Here is a 26682-nt window from a genome sequence, read left to right as displayed (position 1 = left end):
GTCATTAAAGTCAGTAAATAGCAGAAATGAATAAAACAGCAACTTAGATATTTTTAACACCCGAGTTAAAACCACTTTGCAGCGGGGAAGAGGAACAGATGCCCGCTTCTAAATGTGAGAGCCACCAACTGGGAATTCGCTAGTTGTAACTGCTGCCATCTGTTTTCCACTGTTCTTTTTACCTGCCTCTCTGAGATTCAGCATTTGAATTCTGGGCCACAGATTCTTAGTATAAACAGGGGAGAGGTGGGAGGCACTCCAATTTGAAATTTTCCCAGGTGCGCCCTCCTGCATTAAATCAAAGGTAACTTCTCAGGAAAAAAATATCATGAGGGCGATTATTTAACAACTGCATCTTTATTCTTCTATGCATACTCTGTACTCCTATTTCCATGTGCATTTTTTCTATTGAATCAACTTCCTGCTTTTCCCAAGGGCATTGTGGAAATGCCTCTCTGGTGCCAATTAGGGCACTGCTGTGTAAATTAGTTTCTTCCCTCACTGAATAAATAATTTTAGTCAAGCCATATATACATTCAGAACTCACTTCATCAGCACTTAACTAGCATTCAGCACTAGTGTAGTGGGTTTTTCCCCTTAAAGTCAACATGTTGAGGGAGATATTTGTGCCAAAGGGAAATAGAGGAAATAGGATAGTAAGACTACAAAGGATAATAAGAGATTGTTCCAGTTCACCCTCTGCCTTCCAGGAGAATGGTTCCTAAACCATACTACAAAGAGAAAATTTGCCCTTTTCTTTGAAGAACATTTGTAGGGGAGGTTTCTCTTCCCTTCTGTTGTAATTCTGAATGATACATGTGCATTTGCGCATACTTCTAGCTAAAAACCAACAACAAAAAAGAATGACCACCCCGACCTGTAAATAATGACCTTGCTCTTCAAATCTACATGATAGAGGTATAGTTCCCATTTTTACAAGAGAGAAACCAGTTGAGAGAAGTTATGTATATTGGTCAAAGTAAATTGGCTAGTTGGTGCCATAAGATTTAGTGCCAACTCTGTCTAATTCTGTCTTTCATCCAAAATAAAAGAGGAATGTGTCCGAAGGAAGGGAGTCTTCAGTCTGGGGTTTGTCCTGTTTTCTTTCCATACCTTGGGTTCATTCGGGATTGTACAAGAAACAGAGAAGGTGACAGGATCTCTCAAGCTATGTTCTCAACTGAAGTGCTATGTCACAGGTCAAGCCTATCCAAGCTCCTCCAAACCAAACCACAGTACTAATCCCCATGTATAGACTAGTGTTACTGATAGAGAAACCTATTTAGGAAAAGACGCTCTTTTTTTTTAAATCCTCACCAAAGGTTACGTGTTTATTGATTTTAGAGAGAGAGGAAGGGAGAAAGAGAGAGAGAGAGAAACATCAGTGTGGGAGAGAAACATCCACCGGTTGCCTCCCACACACACCCCACCTGGGGATAGAATTCACAACCTGGGTATGTGCCCTGTCTGGGAATCAAACACACAACCTTTTCATGTGTGGGACAATGCTCCAACCAACTGAACCACCTGGCCAGGGCAAAAGTCCCTATTTTTAAATAGCAAGGTAAAATCAATAACACAACTTTGGGGACTTTTGGTCAAAACAGAGGGAAAGATAAAGACACAAGTCCTGGGAACCTCCCACAACTACATCAAAATTACAACTAAACTACAGAACAACCATTATTCAGAACTACTTGAAATCTAGTTGAATATAAGTCCCACAACTAAAGATTTAAAGAAGCCACATAGAGATTGTTAGGAGGGGCAGAGCCGAGGAAGGGGCTGGTCCCACACCTGGGTGTGGCAATAAAGAATCGGGAGGGATATCTTGGTTATGGAGATCCCCTCTGAAAAGTGAGGGGTCCCAGTTCCACATCACAACTCCCAGCCTAAGTTTCTGGTGATAGGAAGAGAAGCCCTCATAACTTCTGGCTGTAAAAACCAGAGGGGCCTGGCCGGTGTGGCTCAGTGGTTGAGCATCGACCCATACACCAAGGGGTCGTAGGTTTGATTCCTGGTTGTGGGCCACATGCCCAATGGGGGGCATGCAGGAGGAGGCCAATCAATGTTCTCTCTCGTCAATGTTTCTATCTCTCTCTTCCTCTCCCTTCTTCTCTCTCTAAAATTAATAAAGAAAAAAAATTGTTTTAATGAGGGGATTGAGGCTGAGGGAGACAGAGGGTGCTGGAGTCTCAGATTTCCTCTTAAAGGTGTGAACAAACTCAATCCCTCTGAGCTCTAGCACTGGGGCAGCAGCTTAAAAAGCACCAAGGACATGAAGGGAGAAGTAAACTGTCTTGCTACAGGGTGAAGGCTGAAGGAGCAGCTTTCTCCCAGACAGTCCCCACAAAGCAGGCAGGCAGGTACCATATCAGAGACTCCATCATCCTGGCTCACACTCTTCACCCTGCCCTGGTGCTTCCCCGAGACCTGCCCCACTCAACTTGCAGGTCCACCCAAGCTGTTTCCAGTGGGTTTTCCATACAAACAGCCACTCATGTCTCATGCTTTTGACTTTCTTGAAATCTCTCAAACAAGTAGCAGGTGGCCTCAGCATAGCCCATACCTCTTGTTAAGTGGCCCCAGGCCCGGCACTAGTGGCAGCTGACACTGGTTCACAGGTCGGCCTCTCCTGAGCAACTCTAAGCCCAGCACGAGTAGCAGCAATCTGCATATTGCTCTGTAGCTGGTGCCAGGTGGCCCTAGGCAGGGCATTGGCTGACCTTACACCTCCTGGGAAGCCCTAGAGCCAGTACACCCAATGGAGACCTTCAGAACACTCCAGATTATAACACTACCACCTCCAAAAGTGACACATTCAAGGGGCAGACTCAGTGGGCACCAAAGTCCCACTGAACCAAGTCCTACTCCATAAGGTCAGCCCCTGCACAGTAGCTCTTCCACTATAGTTGCAGCCAATCTTAACAACCAAATAGCCTGGGGGATCAATTCCTCCCAGTGACATGTCAACAACAATCAAGGCTCCACTACAACAGGAGAGTGCACACAGCACACACAAAGGGTACACCTGGAGCACCTAGCTCAGGTGAATGGGAGGCTCTGCCACTGGGCCCTAAAGAACACCTACTATATCAGGCCACTCTACCAAGTCCAGGAGATGCAACAGGTCTATTTCATTCATAGAAACAAACACAGGGAAGTGACCAAAATGAGGAGACAAAGAAGTAGATCCAAAATGAAAGAACTGAAGTCTTCAGAAAAAGAACTAAAGGAAATGGAGGCAAGCAAACAACCAGATACAGAATTCAAAACAGTGGTTATGGGATTCCAAAATGGTGGTGCAGTGAATGGAAGCTACACAGACCGTCTCCCAGGACCAAACTGGAATTACAAGAAAAATAAAGACAAATCATCAGGAAAAAGCAACGGAAAAACAGCTTGGAGGACCATATAACCAGGGACACCAATCTATCCTGGTAGAATTGCAAAGGCTCGAGAAGGGGGCTGGGGGCCCACAGTCAACAACGGCCTTAGCTGTGAGCAGTGCCCTTGGGTTAAATTCGCAAGAGGCTCAACAGCACAGAGCCGGGACAGAGGCTAAAATAGCCACACCCACTCACCTGGGGCACCGGCAGAGGGAGGGCTGACTGGACTGGAACTGTGTGGGGACACTCAGGATTTGGAAGGCACTCAGAGCTTCTGCTCAGTTGCAGCCATGTAGGACTGTGGTCATCTTACTCCTTCCCAGGGCTCTGGGGAGAGGCAGAGGCCTGTCCCTCAGAGATTCAATCCCACCCACTGGCTATTGAAATGCAAATTGAGGCCCATTACAATGAGCATCTGCCCCACCCACAGGAAATCCCCTTACACTGTGCACCTGAGAAAGTTTTTCCTTCAAATGAGAACCCAAGGCTCTTCAAGTAACTGCTACTGATAGCCTCCAAGGAAAAAGCTAGAGGATAACTGAACCATTCCTGGGCTAGCAACTCTAACCAGGAAAGTAAGACTTGACAGTAGTGTTTAACATGGGTCCTCCCTGGCTCATCCAAACCCAGGAGAGAGAGCCACAAACAGCAGAACACCAACACCCACAGGGAAAATTTGACAGGCTCCAAAGCCCACTGTGATAGCCAAAATGGTAAAACACAGAAACAAAAGACAAATGAAAGAACAAGAGACCTCTACCAAAGATGAGATAAATGAGGTGCAGTTAAGCAACTTAACAGACCTAGAATTCTGAGCCAAGATCTTGAGGAAGCTCAACAGCATGTGTAAGGACATGTGCACCATAAGTAAAGACATAGAAATGTTGAAAATCAACCAGTTGGAAATCAAAAACCACCAAGGAGAAATGAAGAATGACATATCAGAAATAAAGAACACATTGGAAGGTCTAAACAGCAGAGTAGAGGAAGCAGAGGACTGGATCCGTGAATTAGAAGACAGAATAGAAAAAATCAACCAATCAGAAAACCAAAAGGAAAAAAAATTTAAAAAACAGGAAAACAGCTTAAGAGAACTGTGGGACAAGAGAAAACATAATAATATTTGCATCATAGGAGTCCCTGAAGAAGAAGAAAATGAGCAAGAGTTAGAGAATATATTTGAAGAATTAGTGACAGAAAACTTCCCTAATATGGTGAAGGAAGAAGACATTCAAGTTCAAGAAGCAGAGAGAGAGCCCCAAGTAAGAAGAACCCAAACAGGCCCACACCAAGACACATAGTAATCAAACTGCCAAAAATTAAATACAAAGAAAGAATCCTAAAGGCAGCAAGAGGTAAGCAACAGGTTACCTATAAAGAAAACCCCCTAAGGCTCTCAGCTGACTTCTCAACAGAAACACTGCAGGCCAGAGGGAATGTCATGAGGTAATCAAGGTCATGAAAAACAAGGATCTGAATCCAAGACTACTCTACCCAGCAAGGCTATGATTCACAATAGAAGGTTAAATAAACAGTTTCCCCAGACCAAAAAAAAAAAGGCTAAGAGAATACATTAGCACGAAATCAGCACTACAAGTAATGTTAAAAGGACTGCTATAATTAGCTGAAGAAATAGGAAGAAAAACAAAACCACACTAAACAAAAATGGCAATAAATAAGTACATATCAATAATCACATTAAATGTAAATGGATTAAATGCTCCAATAAAAAAACATAGAGTAGCTGATTGGATGAGAAATCATGACACATCTTTATGTTGTTTACAAGAGACCCACCTCACAACAAAAGACTCACATAGGTTGAAAGTGAAGGGATGGAAAAAAATCTTCCAAGCAAATGAAAAAGGAAAAAAAGCTGGGGTAGCAATAATCATATCTGATCAAATAGATTTCAAAATGAAGGCCATAACTAGAGACAAAGAAGGCCACTACATAATATTGAAAGGATCTATCCAACAGGAAGATATAACCTTGATAAACATATATGTACCCAATATAGGAGCACCAAAATATATTAAAAAAACCTTCTGGAAAACTTCAAAGAGAAAATGGATAGCAATACAATCATAGCAAGGGACTTCAACACCCTACTGACATCACTGGATAGATCCTCTATACAAAAAAAAATCAGCAAGGAAATAGAGACTCTAAATGAAGCACTAGACCAAATAGATTTAATAGATTTCTACAGAGAATTACACCCCAAAACTACAGAATTCACATTCTTTTCAAGTGCACATGGGACATTCTCAAAGATAGACCACATGATAGGAAAGAAACTAAGTCTCTACAAGTTAAAGAAGATTGAAATCATATCAAGCATCTTCTCAGATCACAATGGCATGAAACTAGAATTGCAACAAGAACATGCAAAAACATTTGAACACATGGAGGATAAATAGCATGTTATTGAATAATGAATGGGTCACCGAGGAGATCAAGGAAGAAATTAAAAACTTCCTGGGAACCAATGAAAATGAACACACAACATCAAAAAAATCTATGGGATGCAGCAAAAGCAGTTCTGAGAGGGAAATTCTTAGCACTACAGGTCTACCTCAAGAAAGAAGAAAAGTCTCTAGTAGACTATCTAACCTCACAACTTAAAGAACTAGGGAGCAAACAAAAAGAAAACTCCAGAGCAAGTAGAAGGAAGGAAATAGTAAAGATCAGAGCAGAAATAAATGACATAGAGACCAAAAAAAAAAAAAAACCAATTTAAAGCATCAATGAAACAAAGAGCTGGTATTTCGAAAAGATAAACAAGATTGATGGACCCTTAGCTAGACTCACCAAGAAACAAAGAGAGAAAACCCAAATACACAAAATCAGAAATGAAAGAGAAGTAACAACCAACACCACAGAAATACAAAAGATCGTTAACATATACTATGAACAATTATATGGCAACAAATTCGACAATCTAATCAAAATAAACAAATTTATAGAAACACATAGTCTCCCATAACTGGACGGGGAAGAGATACAAAACTAGAACAGACCAATAACAACTAAGGAAATTGAAGATATAAGGAAAACTCTCCCAGCAAACAAAAGGCCAGGCCCGGATGGCTTCATGGGGGAGTTTTACTGAACATTCAAAAGAGAAATATCACCAATTCTCCTCAAACTATTTCAAAAAATTGAAGAAGAAGGAAGACTTCCAAACTCGTTTAATGAGGCCAGCATAATTCTAATTTCAAAACCAGAAAAAGACATTACAAAGAAAGAAAACTACAGGCCAATATCCGTAATGAACATAGATGCCAAAATCCTGAACAAAATACTAGCAAATCGGATCCAGCAATACATCAAAAAATTATTCACCATGACCAAGTGGGATTCATCCCAGGGATGCAAGGCTGGTACAATATTAGCAAATCAATAAATGTGATACACCACATAAATAAAATGAAGAATAAAAACCACATGATCATATCAATAGATGCTGAAAGAGCCTTTGACAAAATCCAGCATTCATTTCTGATAAAAATGCTCAGCAATGTGGGAACAAAGGGATCATATCTTGACATAATAAAGGCCATATATGAAAGACCTACAGCCAACATCATACTCAATGGGCAAAAACTAAAAGCATTTCCCTTAAGAACAGGAACAAGGCAAGGATGCCCACTTTCACCACTCTTATTTAACATAGTACTGGAAGTCTTAGCCACAGCAATCAGACAGGAAAAAAAATAAAAGGGATCCAATTTGGGAAGGAAGAAGTGAAACTGTCATTATTCACAGATGACATGATACTATACGTAGGAAACCCAAAGACTCCATCAAAAATTTACTAGACTTAATAAATGAATTTGGCAAAGTAGCAGGATACAAAATTAACACCAAGAAATTTATGGCATTCTTATACACCAATGATGAACTCACAAAAAGAGAAACTAAAAAAACACTCCCATTTACCATTGTGGCAAAAAAATTAAGATACCTAGGAATAAACCAAAGAAATAAAGGACCTATTCACAGAAAACTACAGGTCACTGAAAAAAGAAATAGAGGAAGATATAAAAAAATGGAAGCACATACCTTGTTCATGGATTGGAAGAATTAACATCATTAAAATGTCCATACTACCCACAGCAATCAATAGATTCAATGCAATCCCCATCAAAATACCAATGACATACTTCACAGAACTAGAACAAATACTTCAAAAGTTCATATGGAAACAAAAAAGACCTCAAATAGCCACAGCAATCTTGAAAAAGAAGAACAAAGCAGGAGGGATCACAATACCAGATTTCAGGTTATACTACAAAGCGACTGTAACCAAAACAGCCTGGTACTGGCACAAGAACAGGCATATAGACCAGTGGAACAGAACTGAAAACCCGGAAATGGACCCAAGGCAACATGCTCAATTAATATTTGACAAAGGTGGCAAGACCATACAGTGGAATAAAGACAGCCTCTTTAATAAATGGTGTTGAGAAAATTGGACAGATACATACAAGAAAATGAAACTAGACCATCAACTTGCACCATACAATAGAATAAACTCAAAATGAATAAAAGACTAAAATGTGACTCACGAATCCATAAAAATCCTAGAAGAAACTGTAGGCAACAGTTTCAGACATCATACACAGCAGAATTTTCACTCATACATCACCTAAGGCAACAGAAACAAAGGAGACAATGAACACATGAAACTACATCAAACTCAAAAGCTTCTGCACAGCAAAATATATAATCATCAAAATGGAAAGGTAAACCACTGTATGGGAGAGCATAATTACCAATGATATATCAGATAAGGGGTTAATTTCCAATATATATAGAGTGCTCATACAACTCAACAAAAGGAAGACAAAGAACCCAATTAAAAAATGGGCAGAGGAACTAAATAGACACCTCTCCAAACAGGACATACATATGGTTAAGAGACATAAGAAGAAATGCTCAACATCACTAATCATCAGAGAGATGCAAATTAAAACAACAATGAGGTATCACCTCACACCTGTCAGAATGGCCGCCATCAACAAATCATCAAACAACAAGTGCTGGCAAGGATGTGGGGAAAAGGGGCCCTAGTACACTGCTGGTAGGAATGCAGACTGGTGCTGCCACTATGGAAAACAATATGGTGTTACCGCAAAAAATTAAAAATTGAACTGCCATTTGACCCAATGATCCCACTTCTAGGAATATACCCTAAGAAGCCTGAAACACCAATCAGGAAGCATATATATATACCCCATGTTTGTAGCAGCACTATTTACAAAAGCTAAGATCTGGAAACAGCCCAAATGTCCATCAGCAGATGAATGGATAAAAAAGCAGTGGTACATATACACAATGGAGTACTATGCAGCTGTAAGAAAGAAAGATCTCTTATCCTTTGAGACGACATGGAGGGACCTGGAAAGTATTATCTTAAGCAAAACAAGCCAAGCAGAGAAAGATGAGTATCATATGATCTCACTTATTTGTGGAATATAATGTACATAACAGTCTGAGGAATGGGGTAGTCCTAGAGATGTGGAAGTGGGGTACAGACTGACAATCCCCAAAAGAAGGGGTGGTGGGGGAGAGATAAACCACAGAACTTATATACATGTGTGCGTGAACAATGGACATGGACAACAAAGCTGGGCACAGGGCAGGTGGGGGGCGGAGGAATTAATGGGGGGAAAAGGAGAAACATCTGTAACAAAATTAATTAATTAATTAATTTTTTAAAGTGGTTATAAGAATGCTCAAGAAACTTAATAAGAACTTCTACAGCATAAAAAAAAAACGACATGGAAACCATAAAAAACAAGTCAGAAATTAATAATACACTAACTGAAATGAAGAGTAATTACAGCAGAGTGGATGAAGCAGAGAATCAAATCAGCAATTTGGAAGGTAAGGAAGCAGAAAACACACAATCAGAAAAGCCAAAAGGAAAAGGAATCCCAAATGTGAGGATAGTGTAAATAGCATCCAGGACAACTTCAAGAAGACCAACATTCACATCACGGGGTGTCAAAAGGAGAAGAGAAAGGAATTCACACAAAGTATTCCAAGTAATAAAATGCAAAGACCTACAGAAATAATTACTCTACCCAGAAAAGCTATCATTTAGAAAAGAGGGCATATAAAGAGCTTCCCAGACAAGAAAAGGCTAAAGAAGTTCATCACTACTGAACCAGTATTACAAGAAATATTAAAGGACCTACTTTACAAAGAAGAGCCCTGGCTGGTTTGGTTAAGCAGTTAGAGCATGAGTCAGGTACCAAAGTGTTGTAAGTTCAATTCTGGTCAAGGGCATGTGCCTGAGTTATAGGTTTGATCTCTGGCCCCAGTCAGGGCCATGCGGGAGGCAACCAATCAATGTGTCTCTCTCACACCGATGTTTCTCTCTCTTTCTCCCTTCTTCCCTCCTTCCCGTCCACTCTTTCTAAAAATCAACGGAAAAGATATCCTCAGGTGAGGGTTAACAAAACAAAAAAAACGAAAGAAGAAGAAGAAGGATAAAAATATGAATAATAAGTGGCCATAAAAAACAAATAAATCTTACTATTTCTGACAGCATGGTTGGGCGTGGAGGTTATGGACCTAGAGCATATTTTGCTAAGTGAAATAAGTCAGTCAGAGAAAGACAAATACCATACAATTTCACTTACATGTGGAATCTAAGGAACAATATAAGCAAACTAACAAAACAAATAGACTCACAGACACAGAGAATAAGCTGATGGTTGACAGAGGAGTGAGGGTAGTTTGGGAGACTGGCTAAAAAAGGTAAAAGGAATGAGAAGTACAAGTTGGTGGTTACAAAGTAGCTGAGGGGATGTAAAGTACAGCACAGGGAATACAGTCATTACTGTTGTAATAACTATGTATGGCGCCAGGTGGGTACTGGAAATATCAGGGGTAACACTTTGTAAAGTGTAGGATTCACTAACCACTATGCTCTATACCTGAAACAAATATTGAAATAATATTGAATGCAATTGAAAAAAAAAAAAAAAAAAACACATACACAACTTTGGTTTATTGGGAAGGTCCTTCAATAATTGTACAATCTATACATCAAAATACCTGTAGAAAAATAAGGAATATTGACAATGATAGAAGGTAAGAGAAGAGTATTACCTGCTTGAGATAGTTGGAGGTTTACTGGGATAGGCCACTTGTTTTCCAATCCAGACCAGCAAAATTCATGTCTAATCCTGCATCTCTTCACTAAAGATACAAACAGCACACAGATGAATGGGAAACTTTGATGAGTGGTCCAGAGTGATTATTTTTAATAAATATTAATTGTTCTTATGTTTGTGCTAATGTGTCCTTTAGGCTCCACAATACCTGAGCTAACATCCAGGATTGTGTTGTTAAATCTGACCCACACAAATCAAAGACCAGAATCAAGCTTTACTAATAGTTTCAACGATATAGATAATCAAGGGGCAACAGAGCATGGAGAGAGGTTTGGGATTTCAAGAGTGGTTTCCTAGGCCCACCTGTTACAGGTTGTCCATGGCTGCTTTCCCACCACAAAGCAGATCTGAGTAGTTGCAACAGAGACCATGTGGCCTGCACCTAAGATATCTGCCCTCTATCCCTTTAAGAAAAAGTTGCCCTAGATTACTGTATAACCCTGTGACTTTCTCCAGGGAGCTTCATGTTTCCTGGGTTCTATTCACTATAGGTAATCACTGACCAGGAACAACCAAGTACAGTCATTTTGTAGGGAATGTCTCTTCCTCCCAGAAAATACCATTATCCTATTTACTTGGAGGTTGAATTAACAAGGAGATTAGACTAGAGCAACAACCTTCTTTTCTCCCTCATGGAGGCATCTCTTACCCCATGCACCCTTACCCCTGGTAAAGGGAGTAAATGAATCTCAAGCCAGATGCTAGAACTTCTTCCTCCTCAATGTGGAAATGTTAGTAAATGTTGAATGAGGTCTGCCCTCAAGGAAAGGAATAGACACAAATTACAAATGACGATAACATGTAGTAGATGTCGCAATGCACACATTTATTAAATGTATGAGAACAAAGAAAGAATCTTTATTTCCAAGTTGAAAGATGAAAAATAATAATGAGCAGGGAAGGTAGGGATTCAGAGAGTAAAAGTGAGCTTAAGAATAAGTAGAATTCAACAAGTGGATAAGGAAGGAATAACAGCCTGGCCAGTGTGGCTCAGTGGATTGAACATGGTCCCATGGACTGAGAGGTCCTGGTTCCATTCCTGGTCAGGGCACATGCCAGGATTTCGGGCTTCATCCCCAGTGGGGGGCATGCAGGAGGCAGCCAATCGATGTTCCCATCTCATCCATGCTTCTATCTCTCTCCCTTCCTCTCTCTCTAAAAAATGAATGAAAACATATAAAAGATTTTTTTTTACAAAAGGAATAACAGAGTGAATACAGTAAACTCTCAATTTTGCACACCTTGATTTAAAATTTCCAGTCTATATGTCATATGTGAAAATTAATACCCTGTTAATTTAAAAATGCTTTTAAGTAAGATTTGTTTATAATTAAATTAGCATGGTTTTTTGTTGTTGTTATTAATTCACTGTTATTTTAAACAAATTTTAGTGAATAGACTATATGTTGGGGAAAAAACACTGCAGTAATTTTGCCAACATAAATAAATATTACATATCTACAACTACAGCCTACATATTTAAATCCAAGGGTCATCACTTGTAAATAATCTTAGGGAATGATTAGCATGGGATGGAACTGGTTCTGTCCTCCCATGGCGTGACTTTCTGCAGCAGTTTGTTTTTCTCCTTATTGTTGAAAGTATTACAGATGTCCCTCCTTTTCCCCCTATTGACACCCTCCTCCCCACACCATCCCGCCTTGACCACACTGTTGTCTGTGTCCATTGGTTATGCATATATTCATATAAGTTCTTTGGTTTACCTCTTCCCATCACCCCTCCCCCTTCCCTCTGAGGTTTGTCAGTCTGATCCCTACTTCCATGTCTCTAGATCTATTTTGTTCCTCAGCTTATTTTGTTCATTATATTCCACAAACAAGTGAGATCATGTGGTACTTGTCTTATTTCGCTCAGCATAATACTCTCCAGGTCCCTCCATGTCGTCTCAAAGGCTAAGAGATCGCTCTTTCTTACAGCTGCATAGTATTCCATTGTGTATATGTACCACAGCTTTTTTATCCACTTATCTTCTGATGGGCACTTGGGCTGTTTCCAGATCTTAGCTATTATAAATAGTGCTGCTACGGTCATGGGGGTACATGTATTCTCCCTGACTGGGGTTTCAAACATATATTCATAGAAGTGGGATCACTGGGTCAAATGGCAGTTCCATTTTTAATTTTTTTGAGGAAACACCGCATTTTCTACAGCAGTCTTAGCGCTTGCTGGCAGACATTCCCACGTGTGCTAAGTCACAGCCTCGCTGCGAGCATTTGTTTACTGGAGGTGACTGATGAATGGAAGGAAGCATTGACTAGACCTATTCAGCATACATTGAAAATTACAGTGATACATATAGAACCCTTTTCTGTGAAATTAAACTTTTCGTGCATACTTAATTTTAATTACAGTAACGTGTCTACATAAGTAAAAACAGGTAAACTAATTTGTCAATTTTTTAACATAAGCATTCAGAAAACCTACTTTATCATATATTACATATTTATTATATATATCATAGACTTTCGACTTTAATGGACAACCACTTGCCCAAATTAGTCTGTTATATCGAGGTTTTACTGTAGTGTGAATTTATTTTTTGTTGTGTTCCAAGGAACACAATTGATGGATAAGTTAGAGAGAGTATATTTGAAGAGCCATTTGCAGAACACAGGGGACCTAGGCACGGAAGGTTGGGGAGAGGGACCAAGAAGGCAAAGACAAAAGGCACTTGAGGCCATGAGTTCTCTTAAGTATAAGGAGAAAATTTCCTGGCTGCAAACTTAGTAGGAGAAATTTTTGCCTTTTTAAAAAAAACAAAAACAAAAAAACTTTTCTTGTCTTGCATTTACTTACTCTTGGTCACTGCATGACTCCAGTGAAAATGATACAATACTTAAAGGTTAAGCGCCACAAACAAATTTGCCTCATGATGGGAGAAATGTCAGGGAAAGGAATTAATTAAAAAGAAGCGATATCCCTCAGTAACCAAAGTCCTCATCTGCAGATGAATCAAGACCTTACCATTCCAAAATGTCAAATTTATCTCTCTGACTCGCTCCATTTTTTTTTAAAGAGCTATTACCTCAACATAAATCAATAAGAAAAGTTACATGAGAAATTATCTTTGTTTTCTAAGTAAAGAAAAGGTTTTCTGTTACAGGCTGAGTATCACAGGGAATAGTTGGATTTATTTATTGATACATATATAAAGCAAAAATTTCAACTCCAAAAGCTTATGTCTATGAACAGACAAACAGCAAACTTTCTGTGGTTTTTTTTAGCGTTATATAATCTTTCAAGAAAAAAAAAGAATTTTTTTAAGTCCAAATTCAGTCAGCCAGCATTTGTTGTTTTAAAAATGACCTGCTGTATGTCATTGAATTCAAAAAGAATTTTTTTTTAATTCAAAATCATCTTGACTCTAAGGTAGCAAAAAAAGTATAGTAGAGCATTTCAATCAACAAAGAAAATGTATTCCAAGGACAGACTGTATTATCCAAAAGAACTCACCAGAGGAGGGGGATATAAAGAGGTCCTGATAACAGTGAAGAGATTCCCTTTCTGACAAACACTGGTCCCTCCCCACCCACTCCAGGTGTCTGGTCTCCTCTCCGTCCACTGTGACTACTCAGTTGCCTCAGGGAAATCTTTCTTATTCTCTTCCAGAAGGACGTCTGTTAGGAGAAAACTTTACCCTCCGCAAAGTCTGTTCATCCAATCTCCTTGATCCTTATTTCAATGAGAAAAGGTTATCAAGGGCCAAAAACAAACCAGAAGTCTCCCTTTAGATTCTACAACAAACATTTTAATACATATGGGAACAGATACCACATTCAGGGAGAAACAATATTTAGTTGATAAAAGCAGATTATGAGACATGTTACTCCTTTCATGGTGCACTTGATTTGAAGCTCTGTGACCTAAAGCAAAAATGCCTCTGCCCCACCCACTAAAATGTCAGCTGGGATGCAGAGGCCCAAAACGACCGCGTCAGAAGCAGTTGAATTTCTATAATGCTGTGTATGGTGGCCAGAAAGACCACAGACAGGCTCTGAATAAATTCCTCCTAAAGTTACGGAAAAATGGATTTCCAAACCTTCATACTGAAATAACTCAAGAGGGATAGCATAGAGCTTTTGAAAATGGTCTCTCTTCATCCAAAGGTGAACTAAAGTGAATTTTATTTATAATAAAAGATAATTGAGCAATAAGAACAAAATCAGTAAATATAGGGTCTCTGGGTATATCATTTGGGGCCCAAAAATGCTATCTTTGGCATAAATATTACAGGTCTGTCATTTCTTACCTTTGCAGCAAGATTTTCTGTAGGTGGAAGTTGTTCTTGCTCACTGATTTGGAAGGTCTCTGTTTTCATCTTTTCAAGGCAGAAGATTCTTATTAATCCCAAAAGTCTTCAATAAATTGATCTTATAAAACATGGAAAATCAAAATTTAATAGGCTAATTTAACTCTGGAAAAATATTACAACAATATAACATGACATCTATTTTTTGTGAGGTATGTTTCTTAATTTACTGTTTTGTTGTTGGGGGCGTTAACTGTTTGTTGTTGTTGTTGTTGTTGGAGCATCTGTTCTACCTTTCCTGGTTGTTTTATGCAGAAGCAGGTATGTTTGATGTGGTGGTTCTACTTCTGCCGCATCCCCGTTACGAATAAATCTTTTAAAAAAAGGGAATTCCAAGACCTTGAGTCAATTTGATGGGAAGATGTTGAAAGAGCCTGAGTTTCATACCTCAGACAGTTCCTTACAGCACAAAAATTATTCACCACTCTAGTGACTTCTTCATTTCCAAGACTAAGTGTGCAATTTACTCCCCAGTAAGAACCAATTGGGACTTTTTCTTTTCTACTTTTTATATATTTAATTGTTTATTTTTTCATCAAATACTGGGTTTCTTCCTCTATGCCAGGAAATATGTTAAACAAGGCAGGTCACAGTGTTTGAGAGTAGAATTATTACTTCTTCAAGGATCCTCCCTCCAAGGTCTTGAATCTAATCTCTGAACTCAAGCATTTTATCAGGAATCTTTCTAATTTCTCTTTAAATTGCTACTAAGATGAGATTTGAGCCAGATTCTGAAAAAGAGCTGAGCTTCTTGGACATTAAGTTGTCCTTATGAAACAGACTAGAGGTCTAATCACAGCATCAGCTGGACCACTATATCTAGAAATAACCCCAGATACTGATTCAGATCCCATCGTGATCCCTGGTCCCCAAGTCAGCCAGGTTCCTTCCAACTCTGCTTCCCTTATGAACTCAGGTCTCTGAAAACAAATGCATGAAACATTTCTGAAAAAAGAAATCCCATTAGAGGACACTGAGAATTATGTCTTCAAAAGCCCTATTTGTTGACTCCTACATCGAGAGGTAGACTTAATTCTTAACCCCAGATAGCTAATGAAATACTTTTTCAAATGTTAAGTTTTCCCTAAAATACTATTTTTTAATTCTATTGTTATACTACTATGGATTTTTAAAATACTATTGCCCTTGATAATCTAGAATGTGCTGACTTTTGATGTGGAACTGAAGAGGTTCAAGAGGATGAAAGACTTTCCCATGGCTAATCCTCCTGCCACACTACTCCTATTTCCAGACCCATTTCCAGAGAAGATAGTTAACTCTTTCTTTTCTTCATTTGTCAGTGGTATTCTCCATATATGACTATTTATAATTAAAAATTTTAAATGTATCACATTTGCACCATCACTCAACCTGAAGAAGCAACATTAGTTATTAGCATCTAGAGCAGTGGTTCTCAACCTTCCTGATGCCGCGACCCTTTAATACAGTTCCTCATGTTGTATGTGGTGTATCTGCATGTGGGCGGACACACCTGAAGATGGATAGAGGAGCGGTGTCTTGGTTCCTAAGACCACTGAAAATGTGTGTTTTCCGATGGTCTTAGGTGACCACTGTGAAAGGGTCGTTCGACCCCAAAGGGATCGCGACCCACAGGTTGAGAACCACTGATCTAGAGACTTTCCCTCTAAAAGTCACTCCTGTGCAAATGTTCAGACAGAAGCACGGAAAGGCAGAGAGAGTGAAACAGAAACAGCAGTCCAAATGAAATCATACTGATTTCTAATTTCTAAATTACTTAAATCTACTTGTATTTTAATATAAGAGAATACAATAAAGCTGAAGAAACTAGAGTTTAAACACCTGTTAACTCATCAGTATATAATATTAGTTCCTATAAGATTACTTTGAAGTTACAAATAATTTTACAAATATTAAGAAATAGAAATCGCCCTGGCCAGTTTGGCTCAGCAATTAGAGCGTCGGCCTGTGGACTGGAGAGTGCCGGGGTCAGTTCCCGCTAAGGGCACGTACCTCAGTTGCAGTTTGTCCCCAGCCCAGGTTGGGTCGTGTGAGTGGCAGCCACTCGATGTGTCTCTCTCATGTTGATGTTTCTCTCTGTCTCTTCCTCCCTCTCTCCCTCCTGCTCTATGTGAAGATACATGCAAAAATATCCTCAGGTGAGGATAAAAAAAAAAGAAAAGAAAAGAAATTGAAATCATTATTTCAGGAAGAAAAAAAACTCTCATGATTTAAATTGAGGCTTTGACCTTGAACCTGTACCATGAAAAATGAGGAAATTAGCATAAGAATACTAACTCCTATCTCTTCTCTCTCCAACTTGTAATATTTATTTAATTAAAAGGGTTATAACCCTGGCTGACTTGGCTCCGCGTTTAAAGTGTTGGCCTGCAGTCCAGAGAGACCCGAGTTTAGCTCCCTCTAAGGGCACGTATCTCGGTTGCAGTTTGTCCTCGACCCCAACTGGGGTAGCGTGGGTGGCAGGCACTCGATGTGTCCCTTTCACATCTATGTTTCTCTCTCTCTCTCTTCCTCTCTCTCCCTCCCACTTTCTCTAAACAAAAAATGAAAAAATGTCCTTGGGTAAAGATGAAAAAAAGGGGGGTATAGCATTTATATTCTGTTCTGCTAGAAAAATTCCCAAGTATTTATTGTATAATTATATTTCAGTATATTCAATGCCAAACATGGGTCTTTCTTTTTTTTAATTAAAAATGTTTTTCTTTTTTCTTTATTGATTTTAGAGAGGAAAGGAGAGAGAGATAGAAACATCAGTGAGAGAGAACATAGATTGGCCACCTTCTGCATGCCCTCCATCGGGGATCAGGCCCACAATCTGGGCATGTGCCCTGAATGGGAATCAAACTGGTGACCTCTTGGTGCATGGGTCGACATTCAACCACCAAGCTATACCAGCTGGGCCATTCTGAATTTTTAATTTGCTTTATGTTGCTTTGGTTGGTTTTGCTCAGTGGTTAGAGTGTCAGCTTGTGGACTAAAGGGTTGCAGGTTCAATTCCCAGTCAAAGGCATGTACCTGGGTTGCAGATTCAATCCCTAGCCCAGGTTGGGGTCATGCAAGAGGCAATCAATCGATGTGTCTCTCTCACATTGATGTTTCTCTCTCTCTCTCTCCCTTTTTCCCTCTCCCTCCCTCCCTCCCGACCACTCTATCTAAAAAAAAAAATCAAGAGAGCCCAGCTGGTGTGGCTCAGTGGTTGAGCATCAACCCAAGCAATAAGAGGTCACCCTTTCGATTCCTGGTCAGGGTACATGCCCATGGGGATTGTGGGCCCAATCCCCAGTGGAGGACAGGCAGGAGGTAGCTAATAGATGTTCTCTCTCATCAATGTTTCTATCTCTTTCTCTCTTCCTTTTTCTCTCTAAAATCAATAAAATAAATTTTTGTTTTGATAAAAAAAATCAAGGGAAAAATATCTGCTGGTTAGTATTAACAAAAAAAATTAAAAATAAATAAATTTTCCTTATGTTTTAAGACATTTTTAATATGTTCATATTGATATTTTTAGAGAGAAAGGAAGGGAGGAGAGAAAGATAGAAACATCAGTGTCAGAGAGAAACATCGATTAGTTGCCTCCTGCATACCCTCTCACTGGGGTTCGAGCTACATAACTCAGACATGTGCCTTGACCAGGAATCAAACCAAGACCTCTCAGTCCATGGAATGACAGTCAGTGGACTGAGTCACATTGGCCATGCTGCTTTATGTTTTTTAGCTGGATATTATTTTCCAGTTTTTATATTTTTTCCAGCTAAGGTTCATGGGTATAGTATGGCTTGACTTTTTTATTTACTTAAGAATGTCTGTTCACTGCCTTGATACTTTAAAAATAATTGGTTGGGTGTTTAAATTGGAGAAGCTTACTTTCTTCCCTCAGAGTTTTGTAGACACTGATCCTCTCTCTTACTGAGACATTATGGAGAAGTCTGAGGCCTCCATTATTTTTCAGCCACGTTGGTGACTTACATTCTTTTTCTAGATGTCCATAAAATATTTATCTTGATGTTCAGTAACTTCATGAGAGTATATCTTACTATTCTTTTTACTTAAGTTTTCCCTGGGACCTGGTGTGCATTTCAGTTCTGTATAATATACATTCAATGAGATCAGTCACCTTTTCTATCATTTTTCATACTTTGTTTCTAATGTCTAGAATGATACTTAAAAAGAACTAATCACTTAATGAATATTTTTTAATAAAACAATAATACAACTGTTCATTTCAGAAAAGTTTTCTTTTAGCATATCTTTTTTTTTTTTAATTCTCACCCGAGGACACTCTTCCATTGATTTTCAGATAGAGTGAAAGGGAAGGGGGAGGGAGGGGGAGAGAGAAAAACATTAATGTGAGAGAGAGATGCTGATTGGTTGCTTCCCACACAACCCCCACTAGGGCCAGGGATCAAACTGCAACTGAGGTACATGCCCTTGATAAAAGAATCAAACATGCAACCTGTTGGTCCACAGACTGATGTGCTGACTGATGAGCCAAACCAGCCAGGGCTAGTATATCTTTATTTTTAATATTCTATTTACTCTTTTTTTTTTTTTCAGAATCACCAATTATGTATACATACAAACTCCCTAGTATGTCTTCCATATTTATTTATTTATTTTTGTCTTCCATATTTATTAACCTTATTTTTATTTTTACATTTATATTTTATATATACTTATCTACCACATCCATGAAGGTATATATTGTTGGTTGTATTTTTCTTTTTGTATTGCTTTTAATGTGGTTCTAAACTTTAAATATTTCAAGGATATTTTTCTTCTATATCTTTCCTGAGTGCTGCCTAGTCAACTGTTTCACCTAGATATCTGACAGAAACTTAAAAATGCACATGCTCCAAACATAATTTATGATCTACCACAGAATCCTAGTCCTCCTCCATTAGTCCCTATCTTAGTAAATAATACCACCACCTGTCCAATCTTATAAGGTTGACGCTTTAAAATTATTTTAGGATAACCTACTTTTATCACCCCATCCCAATCACCAAGCTAATACCCACTCCAGTAAGTCCTTTTTGTAAAACATGTATTTGATACATCTGCTTCTCTCCATCTGTTCTGCCACCAAGTAATCTTCACCATCAACATCTCTTGCCTGGATGTAGGAAGCATCCAGATGTTAAATTGTCCTGTGGACACTATGGTAAGGGGTGTTCATTCCATCAAAATAAAACATTGGGAATCTCAATCACTAAGCATTTTACATATTTATCTCATTTAGTCTTTCCAACCTTCTGAGGCAAGCAGGGTAACCCCATTTTTCACATGCAAAAAACTGAATAGTTTCTCAAAGTCACAGAGCTAATAAATGATAAAACTTGGGTTGAAACTTAATTCTGTTTGAATCCAGAGGTAACTCCTTTACCATATGGCCTCTCATGTAGGTGGAGGTGATGAATAAAAACATAAATACTAATGATAAATTCAATATGCAGAAAAAAGAGGTGAAAATCAAGGATGTACCTTTGGTAAATAACTTTGTTTGAAGGATAATAAATTAATTCAATGAAGGTAACAAAAGGGAGAAAAGAAACACTTTTGATTTTCAAAAACAAAGACAGGAATGTTCCTTGAAACAAATAATATACATAGGAAGGAAGGTAAGCCATGACATCTGACATCTATGATCTATGATAATGCCACTGGATGTTGTAAAAGGAGGATTACTGGTAACTCACGGCAGTGCCATTCTTTTGTAGTGATGAGAACAGACTTCAGATTACAAAGCATTGAGGAATGGTGGTTCCCTATTTTGAAAGTGAATGTAGCATGTGTATGTTCTTTTATTTTATTTATTTTTTTCCAAGCAAAGTGCCCATGTAAAGAAGGACAAAACATTATATCTCAGAACAGTGGCAAAAGAGAAGGAATTGCTAGAGAATAAGAGACATTTATATGTTCGTATCAGTGTAGAAAAAGAGCATTGGTCAGATGAACTCAGAGAATCCATCTGAAATCTCAGTCTAAACTCAGTTTAGCTGCATAGAAAATGACCTTTATAACACTCACTCCAACTATCTCACAATTATAATGAAAATTATTTGAGATAATATTTGTGAAAACTCACCAGGGCTATACAAATACAAAACATTTTTATTATAGACCATATATAAATATCAATACTGGTTCACACACATAAAAGAAGCAACTTAATACACCGGTTTTCTACTTTGAGCAAGTTCTCTAAAATAACGCTATAATTTATATGTGCCTATTGGAGAAAAGAAGTTTCCACTGAAATTCTTCATTATATTAAGTCTATTTCCTTGTAATAGACAAAATAAGTAGTGTTATGAGGATAGTTCAATTTGGTTTGAAATACATTTACAAACAACAAAAAAGAGCCCTGGCCAGTTCAGCTCAGTGGTAGAACACTGGCCCACAGACCTATGAGTTGCCAGATTGATTCTAACCAAGGGCACATACCTTGGTTTCAAACTGTCCCAGGCCCTGGTCATGTGGGATGCAACCAGTCAAGTGTCCCACTCATGTCGATGTTTCCTCTCTCTCCCTCTCTCCCTGCCTCCCACTCTATCTGAAGATAAAGAAAAAAATATCCTCAGGTGAGGATTAAAAATAATAATAAGAGATTCCAAAATGGTGGCAGAATGAATGGAAGCTACACAGACACACTCTCAGGACCAAACTGGAATTACAACTAAAATAAAGACAAATCATCAGGAAAAAGCAACAGAAAAGCAGCTTGCAAGGACCAGGGACACAGAATCAATCCTGGTAGGATTGTGGAGGCATGAGGAGGGGCTGGGAGCCCATGGACAGCAGCAGTCTTAGTTGTGGGCAGCGCCTTTGAGGTTAAACTTCCTAGCCCGCTCCACAGCGCAGAGGACCAGGACAGAGCACTAAAATAGCCACAGCAAATCACATTGGGCTCCAGCTGAGGGAGGGCAGACTGGACTGAAACTATGTGGGGACACTCGGGATTTGGAGGGTGCTCATAGCTTTTGCTGAGTTTCGGCCACACAGGACAGTGGCCATCTTACTACTTCCCAAGGATCTGGGGAGAGGCCTTGGCCCTACCCACGGAGATTCAACCCCAAAAGGTGGGCCATTGAAATGCAAATTGAGGCTCATTAACAAAGAGCATCTGCCCTATCCTCCGGAAATCCTCTTACACTGAACAACTGAGGAAGTTTTTCATTCAACTGAGAACCCAAGGCCCTTCAAGTAACCACAACTAATAGCCTCCAGGCAAAAAGCTAGGGGAAAACTGAACCTTTCCTGGGCTTGCAAATCTACCCAGGAAATTAAGACTCGACAGCGGTATTTAACATGGGTCCTCCCATGCTCATCCAAACCCAGTAGAGGGAGCCACAAACAGCAGAACACCAACATCCCCAGAAAAAAATTAAGCAGGCTCCAAAACCCAATGAGATAGCCAAAATGGTGAAACAAAGAAAAAAATCCCAAAGGAAAGAACAAGATTAGATAAATGAAATGCAGTTCAGCAAGTTATCAGAGGTAGAATTCAGAGCCATGATCTTGAGGAAGCTCAACAGCATAAATAAGGACATCAACACCTTGAGTAAAGAAACAGAAACATTGAAAATCACCAATTGGAAATGAAAACCACCAAGAAGAAATGAAGAACAACATAGCAGAAATAAAGAACACATTGGAAGGACTAAACAGCAGACTAGAGGAAGATGAGGACGTGATCAGTGAATTAGAAGACAGGGTAGAAAAAAATCAACCAATCAGAAAATCAAAAGGAAAAAAACAATTAAAAAACAGGAAGACAGCTTAAGAGAACTTTGGAAAAACTAGAAACATAATAATATTCACATCATAGGAGTCCCTGAAGAAGAATAATATGAGCTAGGGTTAGATAATATATTTGAAGAAATAGTGACAGAAAACTTCCCTCATTTGGTAAAAGAAGAAGGCATTCAAGCTCAAGAAGCACAGAGAATCCCAAGTAAGAAGAACACAAACAGGCCTACATCAAGACAAATGGTCATTAAAATGCGAAAAATGAAAGACACAGAGAGAATCCTAAAGGCAGCAAGAGAAAAGCAACAGTTTACCTACAAAGGAACCCCCCATAAGGCTATCAGTTGACTTCTCAACAGAAACACTACAGGCCAGAAGAAACAGGCTTGAAGTAATCAAGGTCATGATAAATAAGGATCTGAATCCAAGACTGACAACTCCATCCAATAAGGATATCATTCAAAATAGAAGGTCAAATAAACAGTTTCCCCAGAGGAAAAAAAAAAGGCTAAGGGGATACACTAGCACCAAACCAGCACTGCAAGAAATGCTAAAAAGACTGCTGTAATTGGTAGAAGAAATAGGAAGAAAAATATAAACACACTAAAAAAAATGGCAATAAATAAGTACATATCAATTATCACCTTAAATGTAAATGGATTAAATGCTCTGATAAAAACATACAGAGTAGCTGAGTGGACAAGAAAGCATGACTCATATATATGTTGTTTACAAGAAACACACCTCACAACAAAATACTCACATAGGTTGAAAATGAAGGGATAGAAAAAAATCTTCAAAGCAAATGGGAAGGAAAAAAGAGCAGGGGTAGCAATATTCATACCTGGTAAAATAGACTTCAAAATGAAGGCCAGAACTAGAGACAAAGAAGGCCACTACATAATATTGAAAGGATCTATACAACAGGAAGATATAACCTTGGTAAACATATATGCACCCAATTTAGGAGCAGTAAAATATATTAAAAATCTTCTGGAAGACTTCAAAGGAGAAATTGACAGCAATACAATCATAGCAGGAAACTTCAACATCCCACTGACATCACTGTATAGATCCTCTAGACAAAAAATTAACAAGGAAACAGACTCTAAATGAAGCACTAGACCAAATGGATTTAATAAATAGCTACAGAGAATTACAGCCCAAAACTACAGAATTCACATTCTTCTCAAGTGCACATGGGACATTCTCAAAGATAGACCACATGTTAGGATACAATCTAAGTCTCTACAAGTTCAATATTGAAATCATATCAAGCATCTTCTCAGATCACAATGGCATGAAACTAGAAATCAATTGCAACAAGAACACGCAAAGACATTTGAACACACGGAGGCTAAATAGCATGTTATTAAATAATGAATGGGTTACCAAGGAGGACAAAGAAGAAATTAAAAACTTCCTGAAAACCATTGAAAATGAACACACAACACAAAATCTGTAGGATGCAGCGAAAGCAGTTCTGAGAGGAAAGTTCTTAACACTACAGGCCTACCTCAACAAACAAAAAAATATACTAATTGACTATCTAACCTCACAACTTAAAGAACTAGAAAGCAAACAAAAAGTAAACTGCAGAGCAAGTAGAAGGAAGGAAATAGTAAAGATCAGAGCAGAAATAATTGACATAAAGACCAAAAAATAAAAATAAAATAAAAAAACAATTCAAAGAATCAATAAAACAAAGAGCTAGTTTTTTGAAAAGATAAACACGATTGATGGACCCTTAGCTAGACTCACCAGGAAAGAAAGAGAGAGAACACAAATACACAAAATCAGAAACAAAAGAGGAAATATCACTGATGAACATAGGTGCCAAAATCTTAACAAAATACTAGCATATCAAATCCAGCAATACATCAAAAAAATTATTCACCATGACTAAGTGGGATTCATCCCAGGGATGCAAGGCTGGTATAATATTCACTAATCAATAAATGTGATACACCACATAAACGAAATAAAACAAAAAAACACATGATAATATCAATAGATGCTGAAAAAGCATTTGACAAAATCCATCACCCCTTTCTGATAAAATCATTCAGCAATGTGGGAACAAAGGGATCATATCTCAACATAATAAAGGCCATATATGAAAGACCTACAGCCAACATCATACTCAATGGTCAAAACTAAAAGCATTTCCTTTAAGAACAGGAACAAGACAGGGATGCCCACTTTCACCACTCTTATTTAACATAACACTGGAAGTCTTAGCCACAGCAATCAGACAGGAAGAAAAAATGAAAGGGAACCAAATTGGAAAGGAGGGAGTGAAACTGTCATTATTTGCAGATGACATGATATTATACATAAAAAACCCTAAACATTCCATCAAAAATCTATTAGACCTAATACATAAATTTGGCAAAGCAGCAGGATACAAAATTAATGTCAGAAAATCAATGGCATTCTTATATATTAACGATAGACTCACAGAAAGAGAAACTAAAAAAAAAAACAATCCCATTTACCATCGCAGCAAAAAAAAAATTAAGATACCAACAATAAAGTTAACCAAAGAAGTAAAGTACCTATTTGCAGAAAACTACAGGACATTGAAAAAGAAATAGAGGAAGATATAAAAAAGTGGAAGCACATACCTTGTTCATGGATTGGAAGAATTAACATCATTAAAATGTCCATATTACCCAAAGCAATCTATAGATTCAATGCAATCCCCATCAAAATACCATGACATATTTCACAGAACTAGAACAAATACTTCAAAAGTTCATATGGAACCAAAATAGACCCCAAATAGCCTCAGCAATCTTGAAAAAAAAAAAAGGACAAAGTAGGTGGGATCACAATACCAAACATCACGTTATACTACAAAGCTACTGTAATCAAAACAGCCTGGTACTGGCACAAGAATAGGCATATAGACCAGTAGAACAGAATAGAGAACCCAGAAATTGACACAAGACAATATGCTCAGTTAATATCTGACAAAGGTGTCAAGAGCATACAGTGGAATAAAGACAGCCTCTTTAATAATAGTGTTGGGAAAATTGGACAGCTATATGCAAAAAAATGAAACTAGACCATCAACTTACACCATACACAAGAATAAACTCAAAATGGATAAAAGACTTAAATATGAGTCGTGAATCCATAAAAATCATAGAAGAAAATGTAGGCAACAAAATTTCAGACATAATACGCAGCAGAATTTTCATTGATACATCACCTAAGGCAACAGAAACAAAGAAAAAAAGAACACCTGGGACTACATCAAACTAAAAAGCTTCTGCACAGTAAAAGAAACACATTAAAATAGAAAGGCAACCCACTGTATGGGAAAGCATCATTGCCAATGATACATGAGATAAGGGGTTAATTTCCAAAATATATAGAGTACTCATACAACTCAACAAAAGAAAGACAAAGAACCCAATTAAAAAATGGGCAGAGGAACTACATAGACACCTCTCCAAACATGATATGCAAATGGCCAAGAGACATATGAAGAAATACTCAACATCACTAATCATCAGAGAGATGTAAATTAAAACAACAATGAGGTATCACCTCACACCTGTCAGAATGGCCACCATCAACAAATCATCAAACAACAAGTGTTGGCAAGGAGGTGGAGAAAAGGGGACTCTAGTACACTGCTGGTGGGAATGCAGACTGGTGCAGCCACTGTGGAAAACAATATGGTGTTACCTCAAATAATTATAAATGGAATTGCCATTTGACCCAGTGATCCCACTTCTAGGAATATACCCTAAGAAGCCTGAAACACAAATCAAAAAGACTAAAGGTACCCCTATGCTCATAGCAGCACTATTTACAATAGCTAAGATCTGGAAACAGCCCAAGTGTCCATCAGTAGATGAATGGATAAAAAAGCTGTGGTACATATACACAATAATGGAACACCATGCAGCTGTAAGAAAGAAAGATCTCTTATCCTTTGAGACGACAGGACTGGAGAGTATTATGCTAAGTGAAACAAGCCAAGCAGAGAAAGACAAATATCACATGA

Source organism: Molossus molossus, unplaced genomic scaffold (genome assembly GCF_014108415.1).
Source record: "Molossus molossus isolate mMolMol1 unplaced genomic scaffold, mMolMol1.p scaffold_m16_p_14, whole genome shotgun sequence".
Classification (NCBI taxonomy): Eukaryota; Metazoa; Chordata; class Mammalia; order Chiroptera; family Molossidae; genus Molossus; species Molossus molossus.
Note: the sequence above shows the minus strand (reverse complement) of the source record.